Source organism: Peromyscus maniculatus, chromosome 2, assembly GCF_049852395.1.
Source record: "Peromyscus maniculatus bairdii isolate BWxNUB_F1_BW_parent chromosome 2, HU_Pman_BW_mat_3.1, whole genome shotgun sequence".
NCBI classification, from domain to species: Eukaryota; Metazoa; Chordata; class Mammalia; order Rodentia; family Cricetidae; genus Peromyscus; species Peromyscus maniculatus.
In genome coordinates this window covers 152,577,849-152,597,005 of record NC_134853.1, presented here as the reverse complement: position 1 = coordinate 152,597,005, position 19,157 = coordinate 152,577,849, and positions in this window count along the sequence as shown.

Below are 19,157 nucleotides of genomic sequence, written 5' to 3'. Positions count from 1 at the left end.
TGCAGCCATGCACTTCCACAGCTGGCCTTCTGTTTGTCTGTCCGCTGCAGTACTTGACCTCTGTGCAGGGTGAGGCACAAGGCTCTCCCACTGCAGCTGTGACAACCAGGAATGCAAGTGACACTCACTCTGACTAGAAAATGAAGGAACAGGGTCCAGGTCAGACCTCCCAAGCCATTTAACCTCCCCACCCTTTAAATATTTTTTATATTATTTTATGTGTCTAGTGTTCTGCCTGCATGGATGCCTGTGAACCTTGTGTGTGCCGTGTTCACGGAAAGTCAGACGAAGGCATCAGATCCCATGTAGATGTGGGGAATTGAACTCGGGACCTCTGGAAGAGCAGGCAGTGCACTTAACCTCTGCGCCATCTCTCCAGCCCCAACTGTCACCACTCCCTTCTTTTTCTTGCCTTGTTTTTATTTTTATTTGGTTTGGTTTTTCGAGACAGGTGTCCTCTGTGTAGCCCTGGCTGTCCTGGAACTCTGTCCTTGAACTCATAGAGATCTGCCTGCCTCCACCTCCTGAGCACTGAGATTAAAGGCATGTACCACCACTGCCCTGCCTTTTTCTTGATTACTGTGCAGCAACAAAACTTTTATTAACTTTTTTTTTTGTTTGTTTTTTGTTTTTTTGAGACAGGGTTTCTCCGTGTAGCTTTGCGCCTTTCCTGGAGCTCACTTGGTAGCCCAGGCTGGCCTCGAACTCACAGAGATCCGACTGGCTCTGCCTCCCGAGTGCTGGGATTAAAGGCGTGCGCCACCAACGCCTGGCTATTATTAACATTTTTAACAGAGGCCCAGCCATTGCTGAAACTTGCAATTTCTAAACGGAAATTGGGGCAAATGAACCAGTAAACAGATGAATAGACATTGTTGATTTTGTTTTAAGACTTATTTTTAACTGTGTGTGTATGTGTGCAGATATGTGCATACGAACAAGTAAGCACCCTCCTGGAGCTGGATTGACAGCTGGTTGTGAGGCACCCAACATGGGCGCTGGGAACAGGAAGTGTTCTTAACCCATGAGCCTTCTCTCCAGCCCCTAAATTTTGATTTTAATCTGTGTGTGTAATTATGTGATGCATGTCGGCTGCTCTTTCTCTCTCCAGCACTGTTACTGTGCCTCTCTTGGTTCACGCTGTGCCCCAGCACACTAGTCTCCCACACACATTCATGGTATGACTTTGCAGAAGTGTGTGTGTTTCCTGTATGGCCTTCCCCTATTGGCGGACATGAAGATGAAGCTTCCTGTATGGCATTCCTTATTGGTGGATATAGAGATGAAGCTTCCTGTATGGCATTCCCTGTTGGTGGGCATGGAGATGAAGCTGGAAGTGCCCCCAGAGTCAACATGTGGAGTTGTTAATCCAGCTCTGCTAGATTTCATCCAGCTGGATGACTCCACGTTCGTAAATCCCCAATCTTTCTTGTTTCTTCATCTGTCAATCTCTGCCTCATGGAGCTTTGTCCAGGATTACTCAAAACAATCAGTGTAAAGCCTTTAGGATGGGCCTGGCCCCCAGCAAGCATTGGAACAAGGGAGAAGCTGTTGGTGTTTTACATCCCCCTTTGTCTTTTGCAAGGCAGGGGCCTAAGACAGCTTCCTAGAGGGTTCAGATGGGCAGGGCTGCATGCACTTGGGTAGCCTGAGTTCTGTTTTATGGCTTTGTTCATTAACCCCTTCCTGGCTGGGGACCACTGCCCTCATGCAATGCAGTCTGTCCCAGTCCAGGCTCCGCAATGCTGGAACTGCACCTCATGGCATGGCATTCCTCACCGTGTGCCAGCAACGGGGTACGAGATTTCTACAAGCTTTGCCCACCCCATCCGTACCATGACCCTTCAAGATGGATGCTATTGTTCCCATTTTACAGGCTAGAAAACTGACACTCACCAAGAGAAAGTGATGCACTCAGCATCACAGAACTCCAAATTTGAAGGCAGAACAAAGGGTGAAAAGGGGTTTGTTGGTTGTTGTTGTTGTTATTGTTATTATTATTATTTTGGTTTTGTTTTTTTTGAGACAGGGTTTCTCTGTGTAGCCTTAGCTGTCCTGGAACTCAATTTGTAGACCAGGCTGGCCTCGAACTCACAGAGATCCACCTGCCTCTGCCTCCGGAGTGCTAGGGATTAAAGGCATGCACTTTGGCAGGGGTTCGAGGCAAGCCAAAGGGTACAAAGATGTAGTTACACCTAGAGGTGGAATGAGAAGGATGGTTAAGAATATTGGAGAGAGCAGGGCCTAGTGGTATGATCCAGAAGTTGAGGCAGGAGGATCTCAAGTTCTAGGCCAGCCTGAGAACTCTAAATGAAAAAAGAAAGGGTGGGGGAGGAGGGAAGGAGGAAAGGAAGGCTGAGGCAGGAGAGAGGCTGGAGAGATGGCCGAGCAGTTAGGAGCACTTGGTGCTCTGGCAGAGGACCGGAGTTGAGTTCTGGCACCCACAGCCAGCAGCTGGAAACCCCTGTAGTTCCACCACCAAACGCCCCAACCCCCTCTTCTGGCCTCAGAAGAGCCTGCACATGTGCACAGACACATGCACATAAACTTCACAAAATCTTAGTGGGGCCTGCTGGTGCACGCCTTTAATCCCAGCGCTGGAGAGGCAGAGTCAGGCAGATCTCTGTGGGTTCAAGACCACCCTGGTCTACTTAGAAAGTCCTGACCAGCACTGTGAGATCCATTGTATCCCCCCAAAAATTTTTTTTAAGATAAGAAAGAGAAAATGAATTTTGGAATATACTGAGAATTAGCTATTAGTATTAAATTTTAGCTACTTCTTGTGTGTGGTGTTTGAGACTGAATCAGCATCTCTTTATCTGTTTTAAGTACATTTTTATGTGTGTGTTTGTTTTGAGACACAGGTTCAAGTAACCCTGGCCTTCAACTCACTGTGTAAGACAAGCTGGTCCTCTTTCCTCTACCTCCCAAGAGCTGGGATTACAGATGTGGCCACCACGCCTGGCTATTTTAGGTCCATTTACCATACTCATACACAGAAGGTCACTATGAGGTGATTACTATGTTAATGTTGAGTTGATGGCTATTATTTGACTGTAGTAATCATTTCAATGTATGAATTTGGGTATATACAAACACATAAAAAACTTGTTATATGGGGCTGGAGAGATGGCTCAGTGGTTAAGAGCACTGGCTGCTCTTCCAGAGGACCCAGGTTCAATTCCCAGCACTCACATGGCAGCTCACAACTGTCTGTAACTCCAGTTCTAGGGGATTCAGCACCCTCACACAGACATGTAGGCAAAATACCAATGCACATAAAAAATAAAAATTAAATATTTTTACAAGAAACTTGTTATAAACCTTTATATATATAAAGGTCTAAGTTAGGGTTGAGAAGTCCTGTAGGAGAAGGAACACACAGGCTCTGTAAGGAGATTTGCTATGGTAAGAACAACCACAAAACACCCATAAAAATGAAGACGGACAGAGCTGTGGAATTACCATCTGGTATCCCTCAAGAACCTGCCACTCACCTATTCACATACTTTAAGACACGGTCTCATGTAGCCCAGGCTGTGCTCCAATTCTCTATTAGCCCAGGATGACCTTGAATTCCTGATCCTCCTGCCTCTGACTCCCAACTGCTGGGATTACAGGCATGTGTCGTTAGGTCTGGTTTTCTGTGGTGCTGGGGACCCAAGCCAGGGCTTCGTCCATACTAGGCAGGCACCCTGCCAACCCAGCCCTCACTCACATTTTTCTTGACTGCCAATGGGGTACCAGGCATTGGACTACTTCCTGGGACTGTCTCCCACAGGAAGAAGGCCCAGACCTTGGAGTCTGCAGACTTACTAACAGAGGGCTTGCTGGGTGCTGTGGAATCAACACTGGTGTAGCTATTAGGACATGATGGCTGTTAGGGCATGGGTTTGGGGTGCACAGCCAAGCAAAGTTGCACATTAAAAAAAAGGATGCCATGGCAGCACAGGCAAATCCCCCTCCCCCGCTCCCCCCTCACAGCCCTTTGTCCCACAACCACAGACACCCAGAGCGAGGCTGAGTAGCCTCGGGCCAGCTGGCTCTGCACATGGCTCCAAGAGCTGTGCATGTGGATATTTCTGAGGGGTTCTATGCTGGCACTCCAGGTCAGGAGAGGACCTGCCACTGTGGCTGTCCCAGAGGGAGAGCAAGTGTGTAGGACATGATGCTAAGGACTGGGCTATGCTGGGCGGTGGTGGCGCACGCCTTTGATCCCAGTACTTGGGAGGCAGAGCCAGGCAGATCTCTGTGAGTTCAAGGTCAGCCTGGGCTACAGAGTGAGATTCAGGACAGGCACCAAAACTACACAGAGAAACCCTGTCTCGAAAAAACCAAAAAAAAAAAAAAAAAAAAAAAGGACTGGGCTCCTGGGGCTCCCCACCAGTTCTGTGGTTGACACCTTCCTCCCTCTGCCTGACACCTTCTTTCTTATCTCCTAGGACAGCCCAGCTGTCAGTCTGTCAGATGCCCTGTGTGGGCCCTGACTTCACACTCCAGGGTGAGGAAGAGATCTTGAGATAGGGTGTTTCAGCTCTCACATTTGCAGAAGGGCATGCAGCCTCTTACATCCTTCCCCTGTAGCCTCCCTGACTTTCCATTCCTTCTGGGTATGGAAAAGTCCAGCCATGTCTTCAAGTGACACCCAAGGCCATCCCACCAAGCCTCTCACTTCAACCAAGGGTTGGAAACAAAAAGCTGCATTGCTGGGATTCGAATCCTCCTCCTCCTATTCCTTTGCATTCACAGGAATGTGTGTGGTGTGCATGCACAGGTGTGTGTGTGGTGTGCATGCACAGGAATGTGTGTGGTGTGCATGCACAGGAATGTGTGTGGTGTGCATGCACAGGAATGTGTGTGGTGTGCATGCACAGGAATGTGTGTGGTGTGCATGCATATGCATATACACGCTCACACTTATGTGTGCAGGTGCAAATGCGTATGTGGAGGTCTGAGGCTGACATTGAGGGAGTCTTCCTCATTGCTCTCTATTCCTTTAGGCAGGTTTTCTCAATCAAACCCAGAGCTTTTGGATGTGGTTAGTCTCACTAGGCAGCTCACTCCAGGGAATCCCCTATCTCCACCTTCCCAGAGTTGGGATTACCTAACCGGGGGTCTAACGCTGACCCTCACTCTGGCATACACGTGCTTTATCCACTGAGCCATCTCCCCACAGCCCCCAAAGAGCTGACGGTAACAACTATTAGTGTTCCCGTTTTACAGCTGAGCAGCCAAAGACTGGGGGTCCAGCAGACAGCTTCAAGCCCAGGAGTGGTGAAGCAGCCCAGGAGAAACAGATGAAACAGCACTTGGCATTCAGTCTGGGTGGTGTCAAGGCTACACCAGGGAGGCACAGAACTAAGGCACAGTGCGGATGGAGCAGGGGCCGATCTTGGAACTGCCATGCTGTGCCGTAATTAGAGACCAGTCTTCACTGTTCTGGAAAATAGGAAGATCACAGTTTTTATGGGGAAGTCTCTCAATTTTTTATTTATTTATTTATTTATTTATTTATTTATTTGGGCTGTTTTGTTTTGGTTTTTTTTTTTTGGGGGGGTTGAGACAAGGTTTCTCTCTGTAGCCTTGGTTGTGCTAGAACTTGCTCTGTAGATCAGGCTGGCCTTGAACTCACAGGGATCTACCTGCCTCTGCCTCCCAAGTGCTGGGATTAAGGCCTGAGCCACCACAGTCCTACTTTGTTTTCCGTTTTTAAGACAGGGTCTCAGCAAGGACTGTGACACAGAGAAACTCTGTCTCAAAACAAAACAGAAAAAGACAGGGTCTCACTGTGTTGCTCTGGCTGTCCTGGAACTGTGTAGACCAGGCTAGCCTGGAACTATGTAGACCAGGGGAAGGATGTAAGAGGCTGCATGCCCTTCTGCAAATGTGAGAGCTGAAATACCCTATCTCAATAAAGGTCTTATTAATAAAAACAAATCCAGGTATTGGGGTAAATTCTGGAAGATCAGAGAGACAGAACAAGCCACAGCTACCTCACCTTGCCAATTCCTCAGCTGATTCTGTTTCCTCAGACTGGAAACCTCTGTGTCCTCATCCGAATGGATCTCACCTAAACTGTTGCTAAAAGCCTAAAAGCTTAACCAGGCTCTAGTTCCTGGTCCTCATACCTTATATACCTTTCTGCTTCCTGCCATCACTCCCTGGGATTAAAGGCATGTGTCACCGTGCCTGACTGTTTCCAATGTGGCCTTGAACTCACAGAGATCCGGATGGATCTCTTCCTCTGGAATGCTAGGATTAAAGGCATGTGTGCTACCATTGCCTAACCTCTATGTTTAATTTTGTGGCTGTTCTGTTCTCTGACCCCAGGTAAGTTTATTAAGGTGCACAATATATTGGGGGACACAACATCACCACAAAGGCCAGCCTTGTCTACAAAGCAAGTTCTAGAACAGGCTCCAAAACTATACAGAGAAACCCCATCTTGAAAAACCAAAGAGAGCCGGGCAGTGGTGGCGCATGCCTTTAATCCCAGCACTCGGGAGGCAGAGGTAGGCGGATCTCGGTGAGTTTGCGGCCAGCCTGGTCTACAGAGTGAGTTCCAGGACAGCCACCAAAGCTACACAGAGAAACGCTGTCTCAAAAATCCAAAAAGAAAAACCAAAGAGAGAGAGAGAGACAGACGACAGACAGACAGACTGACAGACCTGGAGACTACAGGCCAGCTACCAGCTACTCAGGCTACTTCAGAATTCAGTGTTCTGTGCCATGCTTCTTATTTAGAGGTGCAGTGTGCCAGGTAGGCTGGCCACTAGGTCATACCTACATTTTCTCCTACAGACATCCATGGGCACCAAGTATGCCCATGGTCCACAGACATCCGTGAGACAAAAGTCATACACTCATACATGTAAAATAAAGCAAAACTACAAAAAAAGGATAAGAGAGGGGGAGGGGTGGAGAGGGAGGAAAGAGACAGAGATGCACCCAATTTCATGAATGAAGTTCTTGGGAACATTTTGGAAAATTATAAATTCCATGGATTCCCGGTTGAGGGGTAACTGGGGGTGTAGATACAGGGAACAAGACAGAGCAGGTACATCCTGGTTCTAGCCTCTCTCTGACCTTCATGTGCCATCGGGGTGTCTTGAAATGACTTGCTTGGTTTCCACATCTTCAAATGGGTGCAAGAGAGGCTGACAAGATGCTTGCAGTCAAGCTTGAAGATCTGAGTTCGATCCCCAGAACTGTAAGATAGAAGGAGAGAACCAATTCCTTCAAATTGTCCTCTGACCTTTCTACTAGTTCTGTGGCACACTCAAATGCATGTGTGTGCACACACATTCCTCATATGCTTACACACTAAATAAATGTTTGAAAAAAGTAATAGATGTGGTGATATTGTGTTCCTCAATATATCGTGAACCCTAATAAATTTATCTGGGGTCAGAGAACAGAACAACCACTAGACAGACATAGAGGCCAGAAAATGGTGGCACACAGACCTTTAATCCTAGCCTTCTGGAGGCAGAGATCCATCCGGATTTCTGTGAGTTCAAAGCCACACTGGAAATAACCAGGCAGGGTGATGCACACCTTTAATCCCAGGAAGTGATGGCAGGAAGCAGAAAGGTATATAAGGTGTGAAAACCAGGAACTAGAGCTGGTTAAGCTTTTAGGCTTTTGAGCAGCAGTTCAGCTGAGACCCATCTGGATGAGGACTCAGAGGCTTCCAGTCTGAGGAAACAGGATCAGCTGAGGAACCGGCGAGGTGGCCGTGGCTTGTTCTGCTTCTCTGATCTTCCAGCCTTCACCCCAATACCTGGCTTCAGGTTTGATTTATTATTAAGACCTCCTAACAATTCGTGCTACAAATAGGTACAAGGGAAAGGAGACCTACTCTTCAGGATCCTCTTAGAGACAGCCTGCTGGGCAGGGGCCAATCACAGCCTCCGACCTCTGCCTGACTGTGGGCCCACTCGGGCCTGTAGAGCAGGGACCCTAATTCCCCAGCCCTCTACCACAAGCTTCTCCTGAGCAGACAAGTTTGGCTTCTGGTCTGTGGTTTCCCTCAGCTCTTAGAGCGGCTGTGGGAGCAGTAAGGTGGGGAATCGTTGAGAGGGTTGTGGTAGGCCAAGGGAAGATGTCACCTCCCTAAATAGCTTCTGAGGAAAGAGTGGCGGCCACTCTGAAGCAGACTCTCACCACCCCCACTTCCAAGAAACCCCCAGAAGTTCCTAATAGCCTTGGTCCAAAGTCACAAGACTTCCTGCATCGATTGGGGACATGCCCGGAGTCTAAAGGGTCCACCAGGTTTGGAGGGGGTCAGGGAGAGAAATTAGGAGGGGGCAGGGCTAATGGCTAAAAGGTCAGGGGATCAGATGGGCCAAAAGATCTGTGTCTCCCCATCTGATGGTTCTCTGATGGCAGATTCATGGTCTCCCTTGAGACAAGGAGGCCCCATGTGGTAGGTTCTATGTCTTCTATCAGATCAGGAATTTTATATGAGCCTCAATTGAAGCTGTCTTCCACCCCAGCAGTGGGGGGGGCAGAGGCAGGTGGATCTCTGAGTTCAAGGCCAGCCTCTGAGTTCGAGGCCAGCCTGGTCTACAGAGCAAATTCCAGGGGAGCCAGAGCTGTACAGAGAAACCTTGTCTTGAATCACCCAAAAAAAAAAAAAAAAAAAAAAAAAGCCGGGCGTTGGTGGCGCACGCCTTTAATCCCAGCACTCGGGAGGCAGAGCCAGGCGGATCTCTGTGAGTTCGAGGCCAGCCTGGGCTACCAAGTGAGTTCCAGGAAAGGCGCAAAGCTACACAGAGAAACCCTGTCTCGAAAAACCAAAAAAAAAAAAAAAAAAAAATCAACAACCAGGAAAACCTGGGCTCCTCTGCTGTGTGTGCAACTTCTCTCCATCTTCAGGAAGTCGGCCTGCATGACTGCTGCTGCCTCCCTCCTCCCTATAGGTCCTCCCTCCACATCAAGTCCAGCCTCCCACTCCCTGCGGGTCCTCCACATCAAGTCCAGCCTCCCTCCTCCCTGCAGGTCCTCCCTCCACATCAAGTCCAGCCTCCCTCCTCCCTGCGGGTCCTCCCTCCACATCAAGTCCAGCCTCCCTCCTCCCTGCAGGTCCTCCACATCAAGTCCAGCCTCCCTCCTCCCTGCAGGTCCTCCCTCCACATCAAGTCCAGCCTCCCTCCTCCCTGCGGGTCCTCCCTCCACATCAAGTCCAGCCTCCCTCCTCCCTGCAGGTCCTCCACATCAAGTCCAGCCTCCCTCCTCCCTGCAGGTCCTCCACATCAAGTCCAGCCTCCCTCCTCCCTGCAGGTCCTCCACATCAAGTCCAGCCTCCCTCCTCCCTGCAGGTCCTCCACATCAAGTCCAGCCTCCCACTCCCTCTGGACTTTCCCTCTGCTTCCTTCTCAGCACACGAGGCAGGTTTGGTTCTGTCTGTCCATTCCCACCCTCTTCCCCGGGGCAGAAACCTCTGGCTAACTCGTTAACAGCACATTCCTGAGAATGAACTCCAGCTCTGACCACACAAGAATGGCTCACAGGACCGGTCACACCCTGTAAAGATAAGAGTGCCCATCTGAGGCTGTCTGGCTGTGTGCCAAGCACATGCTGACTTCTTACAGCTGTTGCCCAGTTTCCTCCTGCTTACAGCTTCACAGTCCCTCCCGTTTACAGGCCTGTGTCAGGTGAGGGATGCTGTGGAGATCTGTGCCTCCTGTGTGTACACATTCTCCCAAATCTGGTTCCCACATTACATCATCAGAAATCCTGACCACTTGAAGTGGCAGGAAGCAAAAGAAAGATCAAAGGAGGACGAGGACACGTCACAAGACCCGGGAACCAGTCTGAAGGTGGTCCACACTGGATAGATCTGGGACAGCCTAAACATCAGATACTTGACTGTGGTTTGGGGGTGGTCCTCAGGGGTAGAGCACTTACCTAGCACGTATGAGGCCTCGGCTTCCATCCCTCATACTTCAAAATAAATAAATGAATAAAGAATGCATCAATGATGAGTGACAGATGATAACCCTCTGAAAAAGGGAATTCATGAATACATTCTGATACCGGAAATGCTTCTTTTGATCCGTGGAGAGGGAGAATGTATCTAGGAAGTCACCAAGCTGTGTCTATGCATATGAAGGCAACATGGGTTACTCAGAGAAGTCACATCTAGAGAGAAAGAGAGAGGGGGGAGAAAGGGGGAGGGCAGAAAGGGGGGGAGAAAGGAGGAAAGGAGGGAGGAAGGAGGGAGAGAGGGGAGAGGGAGGGAGAAAGGGGGAGGGAGGAAGTGGGGAGGGAGGGGGAAGGAGGAAGGGGGAGGGAGGAAGGGGAGGGAGGGAGGAAGGAGGGAGGAAAGAGGGAAGGAGGAAGGAGAGAGGGAGGAAAAGGAAAACAAACCACCCTGGGCCAGAGAGATGGTTCAGTGGTTAAGAACGCTGGCTGCTCTTTCAGAAGACCCAGGTTTGATGGTCAACACCTATGGCAGCTCAAGCCATCTGTAACTCCTGTTCCAGGGGATCTGACGCCCTCTTCGGACCTCCATGGGCACCAGCACACACACAGTGCACAGACACATGCAGGCAAAACACCCACACACATAAAATTACAAATCTTTTTTAACAATGTAAACTGAAGGAGTAGTCGTGGGTCAGGGGCAGGGTGTGTGCTCAGTGTGGACAAGACCCTGGGTTCTCTTCCCTAGCACCATGACTGTGTATAATAGATTTAGCCCGTGATTAACTCACGGATTTAAAATGACTAGTCAAGGGGTGTGCTGGTAGGCAGTTTTGTTTTGTTTTTGTCAAATTGACACAAGCTAGGGGCATCTGGGAGCGGGAACTCTAATTGAGAAAATGCCTCCATCAGACTGCCTGTAGGCAAGTTTATGGGGACCTTTTCTTGACTGATAATTGACGTAGGAGGGCAGTGCCCCTGGGCAGGTCGCCCTGAGTTACGTGGAAAAAGGCAGCTGAGCAAGTCCTGGAGAGCAAGCTGGTCGGCAGCATGACCTCCGCTTCGGTCCGGGAAACTGTCCTTCCCAAGTTGTTCTAGTCATAGTGTTTTATCACAGCAATAGAAAGCTAAGCGAGGGCTGGAGAGACCGCTCAGTGGTTAAGGGTACACGGTGCTCTTCCAGAGGACCTGGGTTCAAGTCCTAGCACCCACACGGCAGCTCAAAACTCTAAGATCCAGGGGATCTGACACCCTCACATTAGACACATATGCAGGCAAAACACCAATTCACATAAAAACAATTAAATCTTAACAAAACAAAACACCTCATTACTCAATTAGCTAGGCAGTGGTGGCGCACGCCTTTAATCCCAGAACTCTGGAGGCAGAGGCAGATGGATCTCCATGAGTGCAAAGCCAGCATGGTCTACAGAACAAAAAAAGAAAAAAAGAAAAAAGGGAAGGAAGGAAGGAAGAAAAGAAAGAAAGAGAACAAAAGAAAAAGGAAGAAAGGAAGAGAACTCACTGAAACAGATGTCTAGAGGGACAGCCCGGTGATTAAGAGGCTACACAAGACAATTCCCTATAGACATGTCCACTGGCCAATCTGATCTGGACAAGCGCTCTAGGCTGTGTCAAACTGACAGTTGAAGCTAACTAGGACAGATGGACAGCATCTTGAGTACCACAGACTTACTGCCCCCCAGGGAACCCAGGCTGGGGTGTAGCTCAGTGGAAAAGGTGTTTCACAGAGGTAGAGGAAGTTCAAAGTCAGTCTGGCTGTGACCATCTCCACTGACTGGGAAGTTGCTATTTTCCACAAGGGGAGAGGACCTGAGGAGAGGGCCTGGGGAGAGGGCCTGGGGAGAGGGCCTGGGGAGAGGGCCTGGAACCTGGGGAGAGGGCCTGGGGAGAGGGCCTGGGGAGAGGGCCTGGGGAGAGGGCCTGGGGAGAGGGGAGAGGACCTGGGGAGAGGGGAGAGGACCTGGGGAGAGGGGAGAGGACCTGGGGAGAGGGCCTGGGGAGAGGGCCTGGGGAGAGGGCCTGGGGAGAGGGCCTGGGGAGAGGACCTGAGGAGAGGGTCTGGGGAGAGGGTCTGGGGAGAGGGCCTGGAACCTGGGGAGAGGACCTGGGGGGAGGGCCTGGGGAGAGGACCTGAGGAGAGGGCCTGGGGAGAGGGCCTGGGGAGAGGGCCTGGGGAGAGGGCCTGAGGAGAGGGCCTGGGGAGAGGGCCTGGGGAGAGGGGAGAGGACCTGGGGAGAGGGCCTGGAACCTGGGGAGAGGGCCTGGGGAGAGGGCCTGGGGAGAGGGCCTGGGGAGAGGGCCTGGGGAGAGGGCCTGGGGAGAGGGCCTGGAACCTGGGGAGAGGACCTGGGGAGAGGGCCTGGGGAGAGGGCCTGGGGAGAGGGCCTGGGGAGAGGGCCTGGGGAGAGGGCCTGAGGAGAGGGCCTGGGGAGAGGGCCTGGGGAGAGGACCTGGGACCTGGGGAGAGGGACCTGGGGAGAGGACCTGGGGAGAGGGCCTGGGGAGAGGACCTGGGACCTGGGGAGAGGGCCTGGGGAGAGGGCCTGAGGAGAGGGCCTGGGGAGAGGGCCTGGGGAGAGGGCCTGGAACCTGGGGAGAGGGCCTGGGGAGAGGGCCTGGGGAGAGGACCTGGAACCTGGGGAGAGGGCCTGGGGAGAGGGCCTGGGGAGAGGGCCTGGGGAGAGGACCTGGGGAGACAGCCCGGCAGTGAGAGCACTGGCTGTGCACACAGAAGGACTTGAGTTTTAATCCCAAGCACCCGCATATGAGCTGGGCATGTGTGCCTGTCACCCCAGTGTTGGGAAGCAGAAAGAGGTGAATTTCTGGAACTCCCTGACCAGTCAGCCTGGCTAACTTCAGGCTCAGAAACACTCTCAGGAGTGAAGCAGGATGTAACAGAGGAAGGCACCGATGTTTTCCTCTGTTCTACCATAGACAGACACACAGACAGACAGACAGACAGACAGACAGACACACACACACACACACACACACACACACACACACAGGGTGTGCGTCGGGCGTGGTATTCTACCCAGCCTGCTGGCCTCTTGCAGTGCATTTGATAAACTATTTTTCCTTTGAGAAAGATAAGGAAAAGAATTCAAGATCATAGACACATGTGTCCGGAGTAAACGTTTTTGTAGAAGTCTTAAGGGACAAACATTAAAAGCTGAAAATACCTTAAATATTTAAAAAATTAACATAAATATATAGCACTATCAAACATTACAACAGTAATAATACTGTTGATTGGCACATCACTATGTTGTTTCCCAAGTCATTCGCTGCTGGCTATCTACCTGCATATTAAATTTCCAGTAGTAATTAAAATGTCCTCCCAGGAAGGAGGGCCAAAGCTGGCGTTGAGAACACCTCTGATCCACTCACCCGGAGGACGAGGTCTGTGGTACTTGGTTACTCTAGAAAAGCCCCCACGATCTGCTGAGTGGGGGGGCACCTGCCAGGAAAATGGAATGGTGGAAGGCTGAGGAGTCCCAGCCACAGTACAAGAGGATCTGCCACAGCAAGGGTTAAGTCTCTGGCCACAGCCGAATTTAATTCAGCCTTGCCAGGCTTGACCACCTGGCCCCACACACAGGGGGCCCAAATCTTCCCTGCCCCCGGTCTCTGCAAACTGTTCCTTCTGCTTGACCCCTCCCAACACCCAAGCGCATCATCATCATCATCTTCCTCCCCACTTTCCACCTGGTCAAGAGATGGGCATCTATCTGTTAAGTCTCCGTTTCTCAGGAGCTTTGTGTGGTTCGCTATCCCTGACATTAAATCGCTATGCTTGTCCATTCGCTGTCACCCTACCCTGCACGTGCCACGAGGTCTGGAACTTTGTGTGTCTTTTTGTGCTTGTATTTTTCCAGTCCGCGCGCTGGATCTGGCGCACCGTGCCTGGCACATAGTGGCACGCATTTTCAAATGAATGAATGAACAAAGGAACTGCTAAGAAAGGAGCCACGTGGGGAAAGAGCGCCCCCTGCTGGACACAGAGTGCCAGGAGCCTAGAACAGCCTCAGTAAAGGGGGAGGCGCAGGCTTGGGAACCCCTCACCTCACGCCCAGATTCCTGACTTAGTCCTGTTCTCCTTCATCAGCTCCACGATCACTGCCCTCCCAACCTTCTTGGTGTCTGTCTAGTCCTGACCCCCAATAGTTTGGCTTTTATCTCCACCCTCCCCCACACTGCAGACTCCATCGGCCCAAGCTCCAGTGACCTCCATCCAATCCTACCTACAATTAATATCCCTCCTTCCCTCCTGGGCCTTTGGCTTTGAATAAGAATGGGAGCAGATTCCTCCATCGATCCTCGCTCTCCCTCTTCCCTAATCAATCAATCAGAATGATTGGCTGAGGCACTGGGATGGGGGTGGGGGCCGCAGTATGTGAAGTTGGTTGGGGTCGGAGATGCAGTGGGTTGTTTTTATTTTTTATTTTTATTTATTTATTTGTTTATTGAGACAAGAACCTACTGAAAGAATAACGGAAGTCTGAAATACTGAAAGTCTGGCCGAATCCTAGGAACGAACGGCTCACTGGTTGGGGGGCACAGTGGATAAAGACTCATGTGATGAGCTCCTTAGACAAGGGTGAATGAGGAGCTGCCAGATACTGCTTTTGCCTGAGGAGTCAGCTTATTCTAACACCCCCAGTTTATACACTCTCGAGGGGCTCAAAAGACGAGGTGCAGCTGAGAGCCAAGTAGGGGAGAGTGAGGAGGGTTGAGGGCAAAACACAGACGGACGGACGGACGGGGGCAGGGTCAAGGGGAGATAGAGGTCGCCTTCCCGGCAGTAGGGACACGACACGTAGAAGGGGCCACACTTGTGTCTCTCCATACGGCTCCCCACCCCCAGCCCCTCCCCCAGCTATGCCTCCGAGTGGAACTGGGTGGGGAGAGTGACAGTTACTTAATGACCCGGAGTCCCCTTGGTTCTTTTTGAGCACCCCGTGGTCACTGGCGAGCTACGGGGGTCTGATGCCAAAGCCCAGGTTATCGACCTCTGGCCCCGCAGGTCAGGGCGGGGGCGGGAGTGTGTTGCCACTAGGGGAGCTGGAGGGACCCCAAGACAGCGAGGACCCGCAGCACCTGGTTTTCTGAGTCCTCAACTCCAAGAACTCTGTGTTCTTACTCATACGGCCCGCCCTCCTTAATCCCATCCTGATGCAACGCCTCACAACAGACTTTGGATATCTGGACTTGGGGTGTCTAGGGAACAAAAAGCTGGATTTACAGGGATTAATTTACTGCTCCCTCACCCGAAAGACAAAGTCCTGGGAATCCATGATTTCCCGTTCCCTAGAATCCAGTGAGAGAATGAGCTCGAACACACTTTGTGGTTACAAAAGTACTGATGACCTGATGACGACAGAGAAAGCTGCAAACTCATATTCAGGGGAGACAGCGGCATCTGCTCCGTGGCTTCTGGCAAGCTACCCAACCTTAGGGTCTCAGTGTCCTCATCCATATAACAAGGGATTGAATCCCGGAATTTTAAGGTCCCTCTCGAATAAAAGACCTGATTCTTTTTAAAATTATATTTCTTTATTTATTGTTTATATTTGTATGTGTGTGGGTAATCACTTCCTAGAATGTACATGGAAATCAGAGGACAGCTTGAAGGCAAATTCTCTCCACCAGATGGTCCTAGGGATTGAACTCCGGCCATTAAGCTTAGTAGCAAGCACCTTTACCTGCTGGGCCATCCCCTCAGCCCACATCTGATTCTAAGGAAGGCAGACAGGAGTTGAGACAATAAGAGGTTAGGTTAGGAGATGGCAAAAAAAAAAAAAAAATTATTGTAATTAAAAATGTAGATCCGAGTTTTGGCCATTATTAACTGTGGGAATGTAGGCAAATTCACTTAGCAAACATTTAACAAGGAATTATGCCAAGTCGTCGGCTGGGTCTGCGTACTCAATACAGATACAGACCCTAGCTTCTTGAGTCTATAGTGGAATAGTTGATGGGGAAGGAAATGGGTAAATCCTACAGAGTGGGACAAGTGTCCTGTCACAGAAGAGTACAGTACTGAAGGAGCACTGAGCAAGGGTGGGGGATAGGTGAGGGGCGAGGCAAAGAGACCCCTGAACGATGGAGTGACAGCTGTGTTGAAGACTAAGAACTGAACAGTGGCCAGATGTGGCGGCCCATGCCTGCGATGCCAGCCCTTAGAAGGACGAAGCAGAGCCGTGAGGCGCCTCTGCACTTAGTGTGAAAAGCCTCAGGACCTGAGTTCAGTCCCTAGAACTGTCTTCAAAAAGTTGTCCTCTGACTTCTACATGCATGTCCCTACACACATGCGTGCGCACGCGCGCACGCGCGCACACATACACACACACACACACACACACACACACACACACACACTAATAATTATGTTAATACAACGAATTTTTAAAAAAGAAGTCTGAGGCAGGAGGATTGCCACAAATGTCCAGGACAACCTGGGTTATAGAGTGAGATTCTGTCTCAAAAATAAACGGAGGAGGTGGGCTAGAGAGGTGGCTTAGCCATTAAGAGCATTTGGTGCTGTTGCAGAGGACCACCTCTGGGTTCAGTTCCCGGCACTCACATGGTGGCTCACAACCTTCCCCCAGTTCCCAGGTCTGGCACCTTCTTCTGACCTCTACAGATACCAGGCATGCACATGGTGCACAGACATACATGCAGGCAATACTCATGCACATAAAACATAATAAATCAATGTTTTACAAAGAGGCTGGAAAGCAGCGGCACTTACATTTAATCCCAGCATTTGGGAGGCAGAGGCAGGTGAGTATCTGCTTTTAAGGGCAGCTTGTTCTAGATACTGAGTTATAGGCTAGCCGTAGCAAGAGGAGAGGGGGAGAGAGGGAGGGAGGGAGGGAGGGAGGGAGGGAGGGAGGGAGGGAGGGAGAGAAAATACAACAAAAGCATAGTGATGCTGAGCATGGTGTCTCTGCTGAGGCAGGAGGACCAGAAATCCAAGGCCATCTTTAGCTACATCAAAAGTTAAAAGCCAGCCTGGGCTTAATGACACCCTCTAAAAAAATTAAATAGGTGCTGGAAGAGATGGCTCAGCGGTTAAGAGCACTGACTGCTCTTCCAGAGGTCCTGAGTTCAATTCCCAGCAACCTCATGGTGGCTCACAACCATCTGTAATGGTGCCCTCTTCTGGACTGCAGGGACACATGCAGGCAGAACACTGTACACATCTAAATAAATAAGAATAAATTAAAAAATAAAATAAAACAATAACAACAATAGTAATCAACAAACTGAAAGGAAATGTCTCTTCATGCAGAGACAAGATCACAAGGAAACAGCAGGAACAGAGAGCCAAGGGTGTGGAAGTCTGAGAGTATCATTTTATGATACAATGGAGTGGGAGACCAAGGAGTTGAGGGTTGGAAGTAAGGCTTGGAACTGGGGCAGAGACCTCCCTTACCTTACACAACTATGCACACCCCTCCGGTTCCAGCAGCCCACATTTCTAGGATCTAAGGACACGAGAAATGGGAAGCCACCTTGTTGTTGGAAAAGCATTGCACAAAATAGTATGTAGCCAATAGCAAGAGGCCAGGGGGGTCACCGAGACCGGAGCTGCCTCAATCGGGCGTGGAGACTATTCAAAACAAAACAAAACAAAACTTGTCTGAGGTCACACAACTGGGGAAGGGTAGGACCAGGGTTTGAACACGAAGCATGCTCCTCAACCCCAAGTCTTTGCAGGACTCATCCTAAGGTCGCCTGTGGGTAGAGCCTCCAGAGATCAGATTCAATCCACGGAAGAAGCCACTTTCCCGATCACTATCCCTGGATGGACGAGGTCTCAGCAGCAGTGCGCTAGCTCCTTGTAGCTAGAAGTCTGTTAGACAATGGTGGACACCAAGCTGAGCCCATGGGGGCAGGACAGATAGCCTGCAGGAGGTCTGAAAGCCTGGTCTGCAAGGACCGTGGAGGGTGGCCATCTCCAGTCCACCTTCTTCCTCCTGACAGGACAGGGGCGGGACCTCAGTGTACAGAACGTCATAGCACCGTTAACACCCAGTAGAGGCTGGAGGGGAGAGTGGGCAGCATTATGCCTCTTCTCTGTGATCCTTCTCAAACCACAGATGCCCCAAGGTGAAAAGAAAAGAACAAGAGAGTCCTCAATTTCTTTTTTTTTTTTTTTTTTTTGGTCAACTTGTCCCAAGCTGGAGTCATGGGGAGAAGGATCCTCAATTGAGAAAATGCCTCCACCAGATTGGCCTGCAGGCAACCTGCAGGAAGGCTTCTTGAATACTGCCTGGTTTGGGATGGCCCAGCCCACGAGGGTCAGCGCCACCTCTGGGCAGGGTCTTAAGAAGAAACAACCCCTTTCCTCCCCAGTTGTTTTTGGTCATGGCGTGTGTCTTAGGGTTTCTATCGTTGTGAAGAGATACCATGACCACGGCAACTCTTATAAAAAAATTTTAATTGAGGGGCTCGCTTACAGTTTCAGAGGTTCAGTCAATTATTGTCGTGGCAAGGGAGCATGTTGGTGTGCAGGCAGAGGTGGTGCTGGAGCTGAGAGTCCTGCATCTCGACTCAGAGGCAACAGGAAGTCGACTGACTGTCCCATTGAGTGAAGCTTGAGGAAAAGATCTCAAAGCCCACGTATACTTCCTCCAATAAAGCCACCCCCTTCTTCTTCTTCTTCTTCTTCTTCTTCTTCTTCTTCTTCTTCTTCTTCTTCTTCTTCTTCTTCTTCTTCTTCTTCTTCTTTTTTTTTTTTTGGTTTCTCGAGACAGGGTTTCTCTGTGCAGTTTTGTGCCTTTCCTGGAACTCACTTGGTAGACCAGGCTGGCCTCGAACTCACAGAGATCCGCCTGCCTCTGCCTCCCGAGTGCTGGGACTAAAGGCGTGCACCACCACTGCCCGGCGTAAGGCCACACTTCTTAATAGAGCCTTTCCCTCTGGGGGGCACTATTTCAAACCACCACAGTGTGATATCACAGCCATAAAAACCCTAACACACCTGAAATTTGGCAGCCTTCACTTGGATGACTTATATGTGTTGTGTCTCCACAGGAAATGTCTTGTCACACCATACCAGGTGAGGCCAAATGTTGTGGCTGCTCCTCAAATAAGCCATTCTGTTCTAAGCCTCTTTGCTGTCATGGTTCCTGGAAGGTTCTACCCTCCTTAGCTTTCAAAACTATACCAGTGGTGGCTGGGCAGTGGTGGCG